Genomic DNA, 13,585 nt, shown 5'->3' with positions numbered 1-13,585 from the left:
GACATGTTTTTATGAGGTTTTGACACGTATCTTATGCATGAATAAATAAATATGGGTTTAAAAAAAATAATGATTAAATAAAGCAATGATTAAAAAAATAAAGCAGCGAATAAATACTGTAAGTGATTAAATAAAGAAAGAATTGGTTAAATAAGTGATTAAGTAAGTAAATAAATGATTGAATAAGTAAGTAAATAAATGATTGAATAAGTAAGTAATTAAATAAAGCATTCGATATGTATATATATATATATATATATATANGCTCAAAATTATATATCTTGTGTGATATATATATATATACACTCACCTAAAGGATTATTAGGAACACCATACTAATACGGTGTTTGACCCCCTTTCGCCTTCAGAACTGCCTTAATTCTACGTGGCATTGATTCAACAAGGTGCTGAAAGCATTCTTTAGAAATGTTGGCCCATATTGATAGGATAGCATCTTGCAGTTGATGGAGATTTGTGGGATGCACATCCAGGGCACGAAGCTCCCGTTCCACCACATCCCAAAGATGTTCTATCGGGTTGAGATCTGGTGACTGTGGGGGCCATTCTAGTACAGTGAACTCATTGTCATGTTCAAGAAACCAATTTGAAATGATTCGAGCTTTGTGACATGGTGCATTATCCTGCTGGAAGTAGCCATTAGAGGATGGGTACATGGTGGTCATAAAGGGATGGACATGGTCAGAAACAATGCTCAGGAAGGCCGTGGCATTTAAACGATGCCCAATTGGCACTAAGGGGCCTAAAGTGTGCCAAGAAAACATCCCCCACACCATTACACCACCACCACCAGCCTGCACAGTGGTAACAAGGCATGATGGATCCATGTTCTCATTCTGTTTACGCCAAATTCTGACTCTACCATTTGAATGTCTCAACAGAAATCGAGACTCATCAGACCAGGCAACATTTTTCCAGTCTTCAACTGTCCAATTTTGGTGAGCTCGTGCAAATTGTAGCCTCTTTTTCCTATTTGTAGTGGAGATGAGTGGTACCCGGTGGGGTCTTCTGCTGTTGTAGCCCATCTGCCTCAAGGTTGTGCGTGTTGTGGCTTCACAAATGCTTTGCTGCATACCTCGGTTGTAACGAGTGGTTATTTCAGTCAAAGTTGCTCTTCTATCAGCTTGAATCAGTCGGCCCATTCTCCTCTGACCTCTAGCATCAACAAGGCATTTTCGCCCACAGGACTGCCGCATACTGGATGTTTTTCCCTTTTCACACCATTCTTTGTAAACCCTAGAAATGGTTGTGCGTGAAAATCCCAGTAACTGAGCAGATTGTGAAATACTCAGACCGGCCCGTCTGGCACCAACAACCATGCCACGCTCAAAATTGCTTAAATCACCTTTCTTTCCCATTCTGACATTCAGTTTGGAGTTCAGGAGATTGTCTTGACCAGGACCACACCCCTAAATGCATTGAAGCAACTGCCATGTGATTGGTTGATTAGATAATTGCATTAATGAGAAATTGAACAGGTGTTCCTAATAATCCTTTAGGTGAGTGTCATACCTAAAGGATTATTAGGAACACCATACTAATACGGTGTTTGACCCCCTTTCGCCTTCAGAACTGCCTTAATTCTACGTGGCATTGATTCAACAAGGTGCTGAAAGCATTCTTTAGAAATGTTGGCCCATATTGATAGGATAGCATCTTGCAGTTGATGGAGATTTGTGGGATGCACATCCAGGGCACGAAGCTCCCGTTCCACCACATCCCAAAGATGTTCTATCGGGTTGAGATCTGGTGACTGTGGGGGCCATTCTAGTACAGTGAACTCATTGTCATGTTCAAGAAACCAATTTGAAATGATTCGAGCTTTGTGACATGGTGCATTATCCTGCTGGAAGTAGCCATTAGAGGATGGGTACATGGTGGTCATAAAGGGATGGACATGGTCAGAAACAATGCTCAGGTAGGCCGTGGCATTTAAACGATGCCCAATTGGCACTAAGGGGCCTAAAGTGTGCCAAGAAAACATCCCCCACACCATTACACCACCACCACCAGCCTGCACAGTGGTAACAAGGCATGATGGATCCATGTTCTCATTCTGTTTACGCCAAATTCTGACTCTACCATTTGAATGTCTCAACAGAAATCGAGACTCATCAGACCAGGCAACATTTTTCCAGTCTTCAACTGTCCAATTTTGGTGAGCTCGTGCAAATTGTAGCCTCTTTTTCCTATTTGTAGTGGAGATGAGTGGTACCCGGTGGGGTCTTCTGCTGTTGTAGCCCATCTGCCTCAAGGTTGTGCGTGTTGTGGCTTCACAAATGCTTTGCTGCATACCTCGGTTGTAACGAGTGGTTATTTCAGTCAAAGTTGCTCTTCTATCAGCTTGAATCAGTCGGCCCATTCTCCTCTGACCTCTAGCATCAACAAGGCATTTTCGCCCACAGGACTGCCGCATACTGGATGTTTTTCCCTTTTCACACCATTCTTTGTAAACCCTAGAAATGGTTGTGCGTGAAAATCCCAGTAACTGAGCAGATTGTGAAATACTCAGACCGGCCCGTCTGGCACCAACAACCATGCCACGCTCAAAATTGCTTAAATCACCTTTCTTTCCCATTCTGACATTCAGTTTGGAGTTCAGGAGATTGTCTTGACCAGGACCACACCCCTAAATGCATTGAAGCAACTGCCATGTGATTGGTTGATTAGATAATTGCATTAATGAGAAATTGAACAGGTGTTCCTAATAATCCTTTAGGTGAGTGTATATATATATACAGTATATATACTGTATAGGATGTGATAAAACTTACGTTTTCCAGAGAGCAAAGACAGCATTCCCGACATTATACTGAGAAGCCTCTGTTTCAGGGAGACATTCCTGAGCTGCAAAGACGCCGACTCGTAAATTGTTGTGACAGCGTGCATTTGTAACGGGGTGTATTTCAACTTGTTTACGTCCGGCTCTGTGACAGCGTTGGACGTTTTCATCCTCCATGATTTGTTTTATGATTTGTCAGCTATAAACCAGTGCTTCGGAAGTCATAATTTAGTTCACACTTCTCTAATAACCTGATGTGTGAATATAATTACTATGATACCCTATTTGTCTTAATGAACAGATTTACCTTAAGAGCAAATGATTAAATCCTAATACCAAACTACGATATACAACGTGGATGCAACATCTCTTACACTAACAACAATTTTGCTCAAGACTTTTTGACTTACATATCCAAAAAACATTTTTACACATCTTAAACGCATATGTTAAAATGATAAAAATGTTTACCAAAGAAAAACTATTTTAGTCGGTACGAAGTTGTCAGGCTTTACACTTATGTTTTATATAAGGTTTTGAAACGCTGTTCTAATATTTATGGCTTTCTGCGTATTCACGGCTTTGAGTCATCCACACATGTTGGTTTCATACATGTCTCACTAAAGCTAACCGGCGAGATGTTGTTTCGTCCTCAATACCAGGAGCGTCTCAAAAGCGAAGCGGCTGAATTCGTGAGACCACGTGATTTGCTTGTCCGACGTTGTATTTCTGAATTTTTCGTGTTTTAGGGGTTATACCATGGGAAAGTAAAAAAAAATAGTTAGGTTTGTGCAGTTTTTTGTAGTGCTCATTGCCATGTCATTCTTTGTTCCCTTATGTTTTACTACACTTAAAAAAACATTATTTTACCACAAAATAACCAAACCAAATAAGGTTTTGTTTGAGGATAAACCTCACGTCGTGCATTTCGGGTCTCCTTCCAAGGATGCGATGTGAAATACGTCAAAAATAGGCTAGCTGCGCATTAAAGATCGGGCAACACACTCAGTTTCTGCCAATCTCATATTAATCTTGAGTGCCTATACAGTAGTATTGCATACGTCGTATCTTCGAAGAGTATTTAGTTTGATCAAATTTACAAAAAACAGATACAGCTGTACGATTATTTCCGGAAAAACACGAGCTGCTAGAGGTGGGACTAGTGGGGAGAGTGGGATGGAACCACAGCACGAGCACACAACACATCATCACATTAATCCCTTCGTGTTTTGTACATTATGCACGTACACGCCGATTGCCAACAAAACACAGACGTATGACTTAGTTTGACTTGCCGCGTGCAGTTCATGTCCGGCATCTTTTAGCACTGGGACCATCTATCAGTTTCAAAGGATCTCTAAATCCAGTGTTATATGCACCGTTTATATAACATCCATCACTGAAATGAACAAACAGACACACCTAAACTTCACTAGCGCAAGAGGAACAAGCTGCAGCGCAGCCCATCTTGACGCAGCACGCACAATCTTGATGGTAAGCGGGTCTCGCTCGTCGGTTGGCTCTTTCACCTTTGCCTTGCCGTGCTTTTCTGGGAGAATGGACAATAAAAGGAATAGGATCCCTGTGACGACACAGGGATCCAGAATTAGAAAAAACTTTCTGAAACAAGTTGGAGTCCTGGTGGAGTGTATCAAGTAGAGAAATACTATGTCATACGTCCAACTCGTTTTTTAACAAGTTGACCATGTTAAGCATGAGAAGCCAGCGCATTTAACAGTGTAAAGAAGTCAGAATGCATGACATAGCATGATAGCTCCGCTTTAAGCATGATAGCTCCGCTTTAAGCATTAGTCTACATTTCAATTGCTAGCCAGTAAACGTAGGTCAGCTTCTTCATTTTCAAACATAATTTACAGACAGCGATAACATCAACATGTCTTTCGATTTCATTATTTTTTTATTTTCATTTGAATATATTTATGTTTGTTTACTTTTTCACTTCTCAGCTGTAATTAGTTTAACATAGTTATTTTATTTCGTACAAAACAGTCTTGCAATATAATCTTTTGACCTGTTCATTGTTTTGAGTTTATGTTCAATCGTCATGTATCATTGTCTCATTTTTCGCAGGAGATCTCGTTTGTTATTAGTTTGTTTGTGGCCATGTTCTTGGGTTCTTGTATGTTTGCTTTGATTTAATAAAAAACAGATTTTACATCCAAAATCTACTTCTTAATTTTCCCATTTTATTACATATCTATTCATTTTGCTATTCGTGTATGTGATATTTATTCTTGTACATTGTCACCAGTTTTTCACAAAATGTGTATTCAGGCCGTGTGATTTGAAACTAAATACTAAAATAGATACTAAACACAGCATTTAGGTTAGTTTTTCCTTGAAAAAGAAAGTGAAGTTGATCTGGCAAAAAACCTGTCGTACATACATGGAATAGTTGAAACATTTAAGTCTTACTATTATTTGCTATTACTATTGCTATTGCTATTGCTATTACTATTGATATTATTTGCTTGCATTATACGCATATGAAAACTGCTACATGTAATTAGGTTACAGGAATTATGTCAGCTTTTTATCGCTGCGTGTGATTCCCTTTTTCCGTGAAAGTATGAATATTAATTGTTCTGTATTATTAGTATGCATGAGCAAGCACAATGTATGCTGTAGTACAAGCAGTATTGAGCAAGTGGCCTCTAAAATATACTGTCATTTAAAAGTAATTAGTTAAATGACAATATCGCTGGCCGTTTCTCAATACCAAGTTCGCAGAACAGAAAGTTGCGTCCTTCCAAGATCGGACTTGGCAAGTTCGACTTAGAAGAATGAACTCCCGTAGACGCAAGGAGCCAAGTCCAGTTGTTTTACAAATGGAACAGCAGCATACTTGATAGCGCAGCTCAGCACCTCATGCTTCAATCAGTGTCATTGTATATCTTTTCGTTTTTATTTTTAATGTACATATTAAATGTAATTAGCAAAACGTGTGTAATACGATATTAGACAGCTGCCTCTTTTGTATTTTAAAACTATTAAACATTAATATGTGGTTCAGGCAATATTTGCCTACTCTGATTAGATTAATTTCGTTTTGAAATAAAATTGAATATCAAACAATGGACTCTTCTCGTTTTCAATTCAAATAAAAAAGCAGGAAAGACGGTGGTGGGAAAGTGTTGGACATTACGAGGAAAAATTAGACACTAAAGTGAAATAAGTAAAAGAATCAATTAATCAATAAAAATGGAACCACTACAGCAACGCTATTGGCAGCAGTATATTTCAGGAGCACTTGCCGAGGTAGAGCTGGCCTCGGCAGGTACATAAGCGCTGACTACCTGGGATCTCCCACCTCCGAAATCGTCTAAAGAAATTTTCAAATAGTGGCTAACCTTATAGTTCAACGCCAGATTAGAATTTTCTCACTCCTCAAAAACTACATTTCGTGATATAATAACAATAGTATTTCCAAATGTATTACTTACAGATGTGCGTTCTCTCTTCCGCCATTACGGAACGTCAGTTGGAGCGAACTGAATTCTGGGTTATGGCCGATATCAAGTCCGCACAAGTCACCTCCCTATGCAACCTCGATAAAAGGGGCGGAGCACGAACACATCCTGGGATTTGAACTGTACTTGGCTAGATGTGAACTTTGATTTGGAACAGTACCTGGGCTGCTTCTGATGACGTTTCACAAGTCTACAAGGACACAAGTACAGACAAGGACGCATATTGAGAAACGGCCGCTGTCTTTGAATTGTAATGCGTTACACTACGTTTGCATTACTTTTGAGTTACTTTTATCAAAATGACTACCTTGCTGAAAAAACACCACAGAAATTCTAATGGATCCAACACCATTTGGAACCATTTAGTGTGTTATTTAAGTATGATTTAATGGTCTCATCAATCCAACACATACCAGTAGACTCAGAGAGACATTTCCATTACAACCAATAAAATTGAATCCAATAGAATTTATGTGATGATTTCTATTGCTTTTTCAGCAGGGTAGGCATTCTTAAATGCTATAATATAGTTTATTGCTTAGGGTGGGTTGCACCAACAAGGATTAGGGCTGTCACGATTATTAAATAACCGTCTCATCGCGATTGTTTGACCTCATCGCGATGGTTTCAGATCATCGCAATTATTGCACATCTCTATAGAAGACACTAGGGGGAGCTGTAGTGTATCTGCATATTGCATATTTTAGTGTATATATATTGTTACTAAAGCATGGTAATACTTGTAAAATGTACCACCACAACCACAATCACTTAAAAAAAAAAACTAAAACATATACAGATTACATGCAGTACAATTTAATATTATTTAAGCAAATCTCAGTGTGAAAACCAGTCTACCAAAATTTCATTAACACACAAGTAAAATTTTATTGTAGTCTTGCAAGTGAGAAAAGAACAGACTAGAAGCTTTTCTATGACTGATAGCATTTCACTCCTGATCAATTTACTTTATTTACAAGTATTTGGTGGTTGTATTATTGACAGGTAAAAGCCTAAACCTTAAATATATGATGACCCAATTTTTTCCGATGTATTTCCAAGAAAAAAACATAGTCTTGTATTCAGAACAATATGGTCGTTTCAATCGCTGAATCAAAAATGTATGAAAATTAAATGTCAAAGCTCAAAAACAGACAATTAATCGTCAAAGCCCTAAAACAGACAATTAATCGCCATAATCGCAATGATTTATTAGGCAATTAATCATCAATCAAATTTCATAATCGTGAAAGCCCTAACGATTAAAGTAAACAAAGTTTAGAGCTAATCTAGGGTTTGTTGATCCTAGTTGTATTTTAATTCGAGTTGTGTTGCAACACTTCAAATCGTGAATTAAACCATTAACCTGTATTTTAACGTCATCTGCGATTAATTTTGTATCATGGATTTGCCGTTGCAACTAAACAGCAACAGTGTTGATGGTGTCATGTCAAAAGGAAATAAATAGCTTGTAAATGTAAAAAAATATATATTGCTATTTAAACCTCTCTCTGGATAGATCGTTAGTCAGGCTGATCATCCATAAACATATTTCACAAGCCATAAAAGACACCTGTTGTATTAACTGACAGCGTACATTGCGAAGTACAGATCATGTGATTAAAATCAACAAGTTGAGCCGCGTCACTGCCCTGCAGCTCACGACTTTATCAGACATAAGAGTAGAGTACGGGAATCAGGAGCGAGCAGACCTCTTCGGTCGGTACATCTCCTAAAGGCCTCCTCGGTCACGTTCCATGGCCATTTGCAGCTGCGCCGACAGCAAAGATCCGCCCGTTCGTGATTCTCGTAGAACGGATCAGACTACAATTTAGACAGGGCGCACAGAATAGATACAGCGCCTTTGGTCACTTGTGTCGGTAAAACAACTTTCCTCTTCTCAGTATATCGGTCTTTTTCTTGTTTAATCCAACACATTCTCACTCCCAACTCATCACATATTGATGCTCGGTCAGCACCCCTCGGTGTCACTTTTGATCGCACAGGGTACACCTTTGGTGTCGTTTTTCGACGTGCAGGGCACAGGAATTGTACCGTCATTATGAAATTGTATCTTAGATATAATTTGCAATGATGATGTATCGGGGTTTAATTTAAGTTTAAAGGTCAGGATAATTGCATTTACATGACGCTGTTCAGGCAGTTTGAGCAAGTAATTTAATTTTTTTATCATAATAAAAAACACAAGATACAAGCAGTCACAACGTCATTCAAAAATACAGATATTCTAAGGGTACCAACGTGAAACGATCGATTTATAAGAGGAACAGATGCGAAAGCAATCACCGTCCACCGTAAATATCAGATCCGGTGAACAACAAACGTTCAAAAATTGCCTTCAGAAGAAGAGCTACGTCAGCATCGATGGCATTGGCTCTCCCGTGTCTCGTGACCGATTGCGTCATTTCATTGTCTTTGAACGTGAAACGGTATTGGCTCCGCGATCGACTGCATCTAGCTAATGTTCCGGTTTATCTTTTTAAAAGGAGCCTGTCGGTACACGATCAGTCCGCGCATGCGCATAATGACGTAGTAGAAAACACACATGCGCAAATGATAATTCTGTTTTGCGACGATTTACAACACTGCACGATCTGTTCCACGCTTGCGCACCTTTGTACCGCGACTTTCACTACTGTCCACCTCTGGTCTCATGTCATTGTGTGTGCAAACTATGCGTTCTTTCAAGTCATTTCCACTGTCATTTTGAAATACTCTGTAACGTTACCCCAGACTTGTTTGTAGTTCTTTCTTCATGTAGGTGCAGATAGTCTAGGCAGAAATGCATATTATGTTCCTTATTGTCTTCTGTAAACACCATTGAAGGGATTATTGTCCTCATTTAGATTATATAGATAGATATATTAGCCTATATAGACCCATACTAATACAAAATTACTCAATTTAAAGTTAACTAATATTAGCAGCTTTTAATAAATAAAACGACACAAACCGTCTTTGACAATACTACGGACCTCAGATCGAAAAACAACAAGTTAAGTAGGCCTAATGCCATACAGCAGGGGTCTTCAAAAACTACTTTTCTTTGAGGGCCAGATTCCAAAAGTATAAATAGGATGCGGGCCAGTTTTTTTTTACCATATTCTCATTTCTTCTGTTATTTTGTTTTTCTGTTATTTATTGCATTTTGTTCCTTTTATACTGTTTTTGTTGCTGTTACTTATAGGCCATGATTAAAACATGCACACAAATATTGCATCCAGTAGTTGTGCCTTTTCATGATATTAAATTAGAAGGGATTTTGTCTTTTTAATTGTATTTTATATTCCTTAATGTGTTACTTTACCCAAAAATTGCTACTAATTTACTCACCCACAGTCCTCCAGTACATCCAAGATGTGGGTGGCATTGTTTTTTCAAGAAGATATTTATGAAGATATTTGGTTGAATTAATTAAAGTTAAATCAATAAAAGTAAAAACCGCATTTGGCCCGTGGGCCGCCAGTTGACTAGGCTAGCCCTGCCATACAGCAATGAATCGCAAAGGGGAGTATGGAGGAAAATGAAGGTTTGCAGTGACAGAAAGACTCATACTTTATTCCACATGTAACCAAAATCGTGTATGTTCATGTAACAACTCCTTTATTATTTTGGATTGGCAACCACGTAAACACATCATAATGCATAGCGTAAGCTACATTTAAAAACATCAAAATAGACCCGCCGTGAACTGTTAAATGAAAAACACAATGTAGCCTACACAAATATGCCGCCAGTTGTGCCACCTGGCCGTCAAGTGTTTCATCGCATGTGTAACCTAGGTTACTATAGCCCATATTAAACTTAAACAGAGAAAAGAAATTCGATGCGCATGTAAACATTTTATTTGATTTATTTTCATGTTTAAAAGTTAAATGTTGCTTAAAAGAAAATCCGTAGTAAATGTCACAAATTGAATAAATAATTAAATTAAACTATTAGGAATAGCTCCGCCCTTAGTGGGTTGCATCATCTCTAGCGCTGAGTAGAGGTAAACAGTCTCTCATCACGGAGCAGGTAAAAATGGCCGTTTGAGCAGTGATTCATGTAAATAGCAGTTCTAAAGTCAAGAAAGTAAGTGAGAAATACCAGATTAATTATTGGAATTCATACTTTGAAGCTTCGTTAACAATAAAGAGTTGTTTAAATAGTTCTAATCGTGTTGTATTGACTTCAAGGATTAAATGAGAAATTGAGCTGATTCATCCGACGAAAACTGCATAAAACAGATTCCTTGATACATCGAGATTATTTCTGATCGTTATCGATTTATTCTTGGTAAGTGATCTCATAAAACACCATATTTAGTTATGATTTGTGAATTTTTTAGTCTTTGCGGGGTCAAGAGTTCTTAAATGATACTGTGATGTATGTTTTGTGAAATATGTTGAGAAATGAGTTTATAGGTGAATTTTATCGCCAAAAGTTTGATGCTGATATGCTGTTTAAAAGCGTTAATGCTTGTTGCTAATTTTGTGAGTGTGATGAGTGTAACATAACTCACATGGAGTTTTGCTAGCCATGCAGGCTCATGTGCTATGAGCTACGAGCTAATCGAGTGCACATACGTCAGTCAACGACGTTATTATTCATTAATATAGTTATATTTCTGTTAAGAAATGAAAAAAAAATGGGAAATAAGTGCTGGGAAATGTGTTTGATGCATTTTAAAGCATTTGTTGTGTTGAAGATGATAATTTGAAATGTAAATGTATTCACATGGAAATTAATTGTAATTAATTGTGATTTTCTGCCTTGTCTTTGCAAGGTTGGGTTTTTTTGTTTTTGTTTTTGTTTTGTTCCCTCTTTTCTTTTCCCATCTGGTTGTTTCCGGTCCTTCTACATCTCCCTTTGAAATTGAATGAGAAGGTTCTTGGAGTTCTGAGTTAAAACTGTTTCTGCCATCAACGAGGAATGTTCAACATTGGTGGAAACTGGCGAGCCAACCTGGTTTTCTTGAGCTTGGATAACAGTTTATGTTCATCGAAATGGTAGGATCACACGTATTCAACTGTGAATAAGAACTGAGTTGCATATCTGCGTTCTTTAGCCGGAACGCTAAAACAGGGATACGAGGGACACTGAACTGAGCTAAAGTTGCTTGAGTCACTTCTATCAAAGACAATTACCTGAAAAGGACTCCGATTGGTGTGTCATTATACAACTTGCCTGAAATTTATTATTCAAATTGCTGTTATTCTATTTATTTTCTTTGCTTTTCATCCTTTATTTAAATTGTTCTGAAAGGTAAACACAAAGGGTTATTTTGTGTCTTGTACTGTTTTGTTGCTGTCATTTGTTTTTTTCTGTTGTTGGCTTTCCCAACGGAAGCAAGTTAAGGCAAACAAAGAATATTGATCTTCTCAACTAAGGTTTTGTCTCCTGTCATCATTTCCCTCGTCTTGCTGCAACGCTGGCTCAAGAGCGAATATTGTCTTCTGATTTAGTCCAAAGCGCTAGAAAGTGGTCTATGCACGTGTGTTACACATGCGTGATAGTGATGTTTCGTTCGTGAACGAATCGTTCTTTTTGAACGAATCTTTAAAGTGAACGAATCGTTCTCGTTCCCGAAATGCAATGACTCATATTTCTCGTTCACTGAAATCTCTCCCTCGAGCACAGAGCATCTTGGCTTAAAAGAGTGTCTAAAGCATGAGCCAATGGCGTTCGAGGGTGAGCTTTGACAAAGCATATGATTGGTTGAATGTACTGAACGAATACGCCCTTCACTGAACGAGCCTGTGTTTGAGTCTGAATGAGTCTGATTCTCGTTCGTGAACGAAATGAACAATCAGTCATCTCGTTCATCTCGTTCGTAAGTGAACGAAAGGACCCGCTGATTCTCGTTCATGAACGAGCTGTTACTTCTGCCTCGTAAACGAAATGAAAGATGAGGTCTCTTGTTCAACAAGTACAGAAACGGACACAATGTCCGAAAATAATCCTTACGAAAATAATTCAGTTATGCAAGATGATGGTTAAATGTAACAAGGAAAAATGAACATTGTCATTTTTATTGCATGGAAAATGTCAAGCCCTTTTTACTCAGTTATTGTACTGCAAGCACAGGTGTTTTGTGTGCATTTTGTATCATTTATTGTTCTTTCAAATAAAAACGACTTCATTACGTTTAATTCATGTCATGCACTTCTCTAAAAACTGTAAAACAAAAAAGTATTGGTTAGCTCTCATTCGCGTCACGTCAGCAAATAGCATTCCAGTTCCGGCTATGAAGGGACGTGTAATTGGTTAGATCTTCCACTGAACGAATACGCCCACACTGACCAAGTCGCTGTTGAGTCTGAACGAGAGAGAGATCTCGTTCGTGAATGAATTGAACGAACTGGTACATGTCGTTCATGAACGAAATGAACGAATTGAACGAGAGTGTACACTGTAGGTCGGTCATTTAGCATGTGAGTCTCGTTCAGCAATCAGCAGAAAGTGGATGCAAAGCGCAGTTACAGGTAGGCTACTTGCACGCTTGTTTATTTAAAATACACAAACTTCACGTTTAACATAATCCCAGATTTATGAATATGTAAATGACCAAACAATTAACTTTTTAATTATGCAGAAAAACCTTGTGCGTTGGTCATCTGAACATCTTATTTAGACTTATTTTTATTTATTTAATGAGTAGATCAGAGACACACATTTTAATAAAGCCTGTAATCAGTTTATACGTCCATTAATACGTTCGTTGACATAACACAACTCATTTTCGCCACCTGCTGGCGTATTATAGAAATGGTCACTGAACGAATCAGTGAACGAATCTGAACGAATCATTTTGGTGAACGAACTGAAAAAGAACGAATCACGCAAATGAATCATAATTCCCATCACTAATGCATGATACCAATAGTGTAGGGAAACCGTGACGTGTTTACTACGTAATTACGCGCATGCGCAGAACGGATCGTGCAGGCATCCCTGAAGTTATCGTTCGGCTTCGGTGCAAAAAGGTCTCCGACACGAGTTGTTTGTAATACTTCTACTCTGCTTTTGGTCAGTTTGTGCAATAAATACCTTTGACTGCTTTTATTCGCGTGTTATATAGTTGAGAAGTGGTTAAGGTGGGGGTGGGGTTAGGTGCTACAAAATATTAAAACCATAAATAATTATGAAATGCTAAGAATTGCACGTGTCTCTGTCTGGAGCATTTAGGGAACAGCAACACATTTCCCCGCTCTTCAAAGGGGTAACCTGCGCATTCAAAAGTGACGCCGAGGGGCGCTGACCGGGTTGTTTAATCACAGACGTTGTCCTT

At 38.3% G+C, this 13,585-nt stretch overlaps 1 long non-coding RNA gene across 1 annotated transcript; it reads left to right on the top strand.

Moving 5' to 3' along the window:
* The first annotated feature begins 10,146 nt into the window (after window positions 1–10,146).
* LOC130561524 (uncharacterized) lies at window positions 10,147–12,581 on the top strand. Its single transcript, XR_008963846.1, has 3 exons — window positions 10,147–10,386; window positions 10,491–10,590; window positions 11,081–12,581. It is a non-coding gene; the product is annotated as an uncharacterized LOC130561524 (long non-coding RNA).
* The last annotated feature ends 1,004 nt before the right edge of the window (window positions 12,582–13,585 follow it).

This window comes from Triplophysa rosa, linkage group LG11, assembly GCF_024868665.1.
Source record: "Triplophysa rosa linkage group LG11, Trosa_1v2, whole genome shotgun sequence".
NCBI lineage: Eukaryota > Metazoa > Chordata > Actinopteri > Cypriniformes > Nemacheilidae > Triplophysa > Triplophysa rosa.
This window is presented reverse-complemented; position numbering and strand designations above follow the sequence as displayed.